Genomic DNA, 7,264 nt, shown 5'->3' with positions numbered 1-7,264 from the left:
GTACATTGAAGAGGTTTTCAAAAATGAATTTTCTGTAACTTTTTTTTACTTTCAAAAATTAATTTCCAATAAATAGCTTGCTTTTTTAGAAACGAATTTTTGATAAATATTGAGTCATTTCAGATATGTTTGTCTAGCTATATTCACATTTTTGGTAAAGCCTATCCAAAAACATAATGATAATTTTAGAAATCAATTTTTTAAAACTGAATATAGTTTTTGGAAAAGCATTTTTAGGAAGTTTGAATCTAGGAATAAAATCAACATACCCGAACGTCATCCTTCAATTCTTCATTGCTGTAGTTGTTTCTCTCAAATTCACTTTTCATTTTAACAATTTATAAGATACTACAAATTTTGGTTGTGAATTTTGACAACAAATTGACTTTTTATTGGGAAGAAGAAAAGAAGCACCAAGCACATTTCTGGGAAAGAGAAAAAAAAGAATAGAAGAAAAATGGGGTGTGAAATATAAAAAGGTAATACTAATGGGTCTTTAAGTAGTTTCATTAAAGGTTAAATTTGTAATAAAATTTTTGGGATATATTGAGTAGTTTTTGGGATGTAAATAGAACCCGTTTTATTTAAAGGGAATTCTATTTATATATTTTTTTATTTTACACACCCTACTACTAAATACATCACAAATTCAAAATTAAATTTTTATTTCTACTAAAGACACCTCACCATTCAATTTCTATTTTCGTTTCCTACCCTTTCACTCATTTATTCTCTCTTATTCTTTATTTATTTTTCAATCCAAAAAACCTTAAATCCATCAAACTAACCCTAAATCACTTGTGTTTTTTAGTTTTCCATTAATTAAAGGTAAGATTTTTAGGTTTTAGGTTGATTTGGTTGAAATGCATGTTAGGATTTATGGTAAGATTTTAGTGAAATCAAGCTTTTTGAAAATGGATTTTCAAGAAATCTTAAAACTCTTGGAAAATCAATTTTTTCATTTTTCAGAAGCCTTAGGTTTTCTTGAAAATTTATTTTCGAGAAGCTTAAAGATCTATTTTCTTTTTTTTTTTTTTTATAAAAAGGATTGATCCTTTGTGCAAGGAAGATCGATCTTGTCCAAACTCGAGAGTTTTACATGTTTTTAATGATGAAAAAATTAAACTTTTTGTCTAATGTCATTTTTTTATTTTTCATTTATGAAAGTTTGTTAAATATATTTTGTAAGCTTATCGAGTTATTTTTTGTTTCATATATTGTTCGTATACGAAGAAAAAATGTTCCTACCCGAAGCAGAGGTACTAAAGCTGATGTTGGTTCAAGTCGAAGGCATTCGACTACCGTCGAGAGGAGATGGTGAGTAGAGGGAACGATGAGCTAGAAGATTGTACGATAGATGATATCAGGCTAAGCCCTCTACTTTCACATGGAATGAGCATCAGGTAGAGTTCTTTCCAAAAAGCTTGATTGATACCTCAATTATATTGAGTTTCATTTCTCATGTTGCATTTTAATTTTGGAATGGCTAGATAATCAATTGAATCATATAATATGAATCGTGTTAGTTTATGTATTTAGAATGCCTTAGTGTTAGGGTTTTTTATGTTGTTGTGATTGTGTATGTTATTGATCTTATTTTTGTTGTTATTGTTATTGTTATTGTTATTGTTACAGGAGCGATATATGTTGAAATCGATTAACCATGGGTCAAAGTTATAACAATGATATTTAGATGATGCACATACATGATCCGAATCCATATTATCCAATTAGGATTGTTCTCAATCATCGATTGCACCTATCGTACCATCAATAACATGATAGTGTCCATTTTTGTTGAAAAGAGGCAATCAAAGACAAACACATTTCAAATGATATTCGGTGAGATGACTATCACACTAGATGATATGTTCACCTTTTTGCATATATTGATCACTAGGACCATGGTTTCACTAAATCATTTGAGGATACTCAAAGTGAACACAATATTGATGAGGTTGCCTGGAGTTCTTTATGAAGAGGCTAGATAAGAGATCAAATGAGGTAAGGGATCTATTATTGGTCTAGCTTGGTTACTTGATACCTTTAGTCATGTCATTGATGCATCAGATGATGAGGTAATTATTTATACATCCTGGGTTTTTTTATTATATTTGCTAGTGTGTAGGCTATTCAGTGACAAGATCATGATGAGAGTCTCGATAGTGTATTTACCCCTATTGAAGGACCTCACTATCACGAGTAGCTACACTTGAGGGATAGTTGGCCTTACTTGTATAGACAGCTTGGCATTGCTAGAGGATAGATGTGTATCAGATCGTCAGATATCTAACACTTCTTTAGGTATGTATTTATAATTAGTCAAAAATATATTATAATTATTTGATATATTTATTACTACTAATATATGTGATTATTTAATTAAATATTACTTATGTATTTCATGTAGGTGTGGATTTTTGAGCATTTTCCATCATTAGGCCAATTTTCATTTTGACATACTCAATCGCTTTATCGTATGCTCAATGATAGAAGGCTCGCACTTATGCTGATATATTACAAGCCTTATGGGAATGCCTAGATGGTCTGACAATATTTGACGTATGCTAGTAGCCATACATCAATAGATAGAAGGCACATCTATTTCATGATGTTGTATTTTTCAGTAGATGTATTAAGTGCAAGGCCATTCGTAAAGCCATATCATCCGAAGAGGATTCTACGACAATTCGACTTTGTATAGATTATTCTTCCGTGATAGTTGGCCCTATCCCATGTTGATCAAGGATTATCGTTCAACCAATACGATGTTGAATATTGCTTCTTACACCAGTATTGGGATAGATGGGATATACATATTGTGCGTCGAGGCTAGAGATGTCAGAGGTTGAGAAAATGTTCATTCGACTACGATGCTTAGATCACAACAATTTCACATATTCAAATTCAAAATCCAGAGCATCGATCCAATTTTCAACCTTAGTCGGTCGATACTACACATATTAGTGATTCAGGAAGTTATAAATTTTATCATTTAAACATTTTTTATTAATTGGTTAATTTTAATTATATGATATCAATACTAATAACCTTATTAATAATTTTGTAGTGAATTTCGGTTACTTTATCTTTCTTAATCATAACTTGACTGACAAAATTGGTTAAAGTATTGACTATTGGAGAGATGCCATTATTTGAGTATGAGACATATTAGATGAGTTTGATCGTACTATTGCAAGTAGTAGTTGTTAGTTTAGATTGGCATTGACTCTTGCACCATAAGTTCGTGCATTTAGATTGTCTGATTAGCTAGGTTGCCTGTGTCACTCCATCAACAGTCCTATCAACACTGCTCGTGCATGCTCTGTCTCCAGTCCTATCAACATCAGCACCTCCTAGTCGTTCATGTCGCACCATTCCCACCACCAACAAGATTGGTTATTACATTATCTTGGCCCAATTTGCCTCTTATAGAGATGATAGTATTGGGCCTACCAAAGGCTTCCACAGATATTGTAGAGCCCATTCTTCCACCATGCTATATCTTTGACTTAAGAGGCTTAGGGAGAGGTCGAGGGATGTGGATTGATGTATTTATTAGTCTGTACTGAGACTAATGTTATATTTAGTTAATTATGTTTATATATTGATTTTATATTTAGTTCATTTTGTATATATTTAGTTTATATTTATAAAATATTCATTAGATTATTATCTTTTCAATATGACACATTTCATTACATAACATGTTGAATATAACAATCCTCAATTGGATAACATGTTCAATATATTTAGCATAAACAAATATAAACCACAAACATTAATACAAACTATTAACAATTATTACAAAAAAAATCAATTAATGTATATTGTTTCTTGAGTGGCTATATCAGAATTTGAACTAAACAATAACTTGAAATCTTCAATGTGGGGTACATATGAAATTTACCACCTTTGAGCATAATTATATTGAATCTCACACTAGTTGCATACAATTGGAGGTATTGGTGATAATGTCTTTATTAACACCCGTATAAAAATAGGAATGTTATTTATATAATGTAATTAACACCTACATAAATAGGAACGATAATTATAAATAGTAAATAACAACACTAATTAACAGTACCTTCACAAAATGATAATCATTAAAATATCAAATTGTAATTAATTTGTGCTTTAAAGGTGCAAGTGGTATAAATCTAATAAGGAGATAAGTCAGGCATTGCTCAGTCTAATGTGGACTAGTAAGACGTTATATCGAGAGGTAATCAAATGACCCATATTAGGTAAGGTCATCCACTTATTGTATAAGGCTAATATGTTGAAACAAGATAAAGTTTGTAATAATTCCTCAACATGCTTCATGGATCAATACAAAGTCACATAATGCCTTGAAACTGATTAAGCTCTTCAATTAAATCTCATCGCACCTGTACCCAATCATCTAATCCCAATCCAAGCAACCCAGTAATAGAACAAAAATCACAATGTTCATCCACCTCAACCTCAACAATGCTTTGTGTATATAGATGTAACTCCATTGGCAAACTATTTAAGTATCGCATTTTTTGTTTACCATGAGGTTAGTGAATAGGAAGTTTAGTGATCTGTATCATCGATTTCATTAAATTTGCAATGGTTGGTGGTGATGTATTATCTTAAGCTAATAACACAATCTCTCAATGTGACAGGTTATGTCGTTTATATATGCTTTTATAGTTCTGCAACCTTTTGACTTAGCCATTGGTTGTTGACAGATCCCTAAGTTCTTGTAGCTTTTTGTTTCATGGCTAACTTACTAAATTTATCACATTCATTGAAGCACTTTATAATTCGATTAGCCTTGGATTGGATGGTTACCATTTTAGATATTTCATTATCTTCGCTCTTCATTAAATCCAACTTTTTCTAATGCGGATGCACTTCAGATAAAAAAAATTAAACTTTTCACCTTTATATGCTCTACAACTTCATGAGTGTAAGGTAATCCATGTGTGCTTCTGATCACACAACCACAAGCATTTGCATTGATTTTAACATGATTAATTCGCTTGACCTTCATTAATATCATATTTAGTGTGCTCTTACATACTAAATCTCGTAACTCTTTCAACAATGAAAGCTTAAATTATGCTCAACAACGGTAAGACTTTGCTAAAATAAAGCTTTAATCTCTGTATGTTGGAGCTTAATAAGTGTATTGACTATCTTTCATGATGTTTAAAATCCCCTTGAGATGATCCAATGTGCCTTCTTATTTTTGAATGTGCACTTTCGGCCTTAAACAAAATAATAAAGATATATTACTAATTTGTTATGAAACCCTAAAATCATAAGTAATCTTAACAATTTAACATAAATCATACCTATTTGTTGTAACATTCTAAAGTGTATTACTTTATCCATCCAAGCAATAATAAATCTCCCATTATACTTTGCCAACCATTGATTTTTCATATACTTTAATGCTCATAGATAAGTTTGGTAATCAATTTCTAATAAGCTTAGATGTCTTTCGTACTCATTATAAATATATGAATACGCCAGTATATGCCAACTGGACATGAATGCCTTCTATTTCTCTTTATGTTTAAAATTTTTTTTACAATGCGCAAGCACATTTATATTGATATGCAATCTACAAAGAAGATTGATCGTGTTTGGGAACACTATCTTTATGCCATTTATCAAAACTAACCTCTATGGCATTTATCAAAACTAACTCTCTATTAGTAATAATAACATTAGGAACTCTACTAAAAGGTATCAAATCTTTTAATTTATCCAGTGTCCAAATGTAATTATCAAATCGCTCAACCTCTACATTTGCAAAAAAAAAAAATGTCATTTCAGTAAAAGTCACACCAATAAATTCAAGCAATGACATACGGTACCTATTCATTTTATAAGTGTAATCCATAATCAGGACATTTGGGAAGGCTTGTAATAATCCACACCAGTAGGATGAGTCCAGAATAGGTCTTTCACACAATTGCTTGACTCATAAGTCTTATACCACTCTAGGTATTTACAATCACTCAATTTCTTCAACAATTATTGCATTTGTGATCTACCAGCTTTCTCAACATATTTGTGTCTTTGACATTCATTATATATTATCTTTATAGTACTGACATTTTTCTCATCATGTTGTTTAATGGTTAACAATTTGTTTTTAGATCTAACTATACTGTTTGGCATATTAGCAACTAATCTCTTTTTTTTTAGTTGATTGACTTGTAAATGAATATCCTTTTAATTATTTTGTTGGTAGATGATTGTAAAATCTATATACTACTTTCACGCCCTATTTATCATCTATTGCTAACTTAGGATTCATTTGGATAGGTAATGAGATTAGTTCCGGTGAGATTAAAATAGTAATGAAAGTTATTATAGCGCTATCAAAAAATAAATTTATGTGAGAAATTTACGTTGAATGTACCTCACCGAAATTGGCATTTGGATTTAATTGGTGGTGGTTGAAGTTTAACTGCATCTCAATGGAAGCGCAGTTGCATCTAAACATAAGCTTAATCCCATGTAACTCAAATGAGTAGTCACACTTTTTCATTCTTGTTATCTTATGTTGCATTTCTTCTACAGTACCCTTATTCTTTAGTTGCCTATATTTTTTTCTTTGTTCATATGTCAATCTTATTCTAGGTTTTCTCGAGCTTTCCTTCTCAGAATTTTTAATCATAATCACAAAATGTCAATATTTTTTGATATGTCTAACCCATGAAATAAAAACTTCTCTGTTACAAAATATCTGTACAACATTTTTAACTTATTAAGTCTATAAAAACTAATATTCTATGCATCTATGTCTTCCAATAATACTAAATCGAATATATTTTTGGTAATAAATGAATTTTTTCAATCATATTTAATATCTAAATTATTTGGTGATTGATCACACTCTATTAGTGTAATTTTCAAATTTATCTATATATCACAATATGTTAAAAAGTTTTATTAAAAGAAATATACATATTGTAAAAAATTATAGTGTATTTTTAAAAATGAATTTTTGAGATTATATTGTATTCTCATAAATATATTTTCAAAAATATAAAATAAGTTTTGAAAATGATTTTTCAAAAATATTCAATACTATTCTGAAATTCATTTTAAAAAATTATTTTATTTTTTCAAAAATGAATTTATGAAAACATAAAAAATCAATGATGACGAGGTGAGATTTCATGACCTCGTCGAGCCTCTCCCTATTGTTGTTTCTTATTTCAAAATTTATTCTTATACAATTTACATGATTTAACAAAAATTTCAAAAATTT

Source organism: Durio zibethinus, chromosome 5 (genome assembly GCF_047325235.1).
Source record: "Durio zibethinus cultivar Kanyao isolate XHJ-2024 chromosome 5, ASM4732523v1, whole genome shotgun sequence".
Lineage (NCBI taxonomy): Eukaryota > Viridiplantae > Streptophyta > Magnoliopsida > Malvales > Malvaceae > Durio > Durio zibethinus.
Note: the sequence above shows the minus strand (reverse complement) of the source record.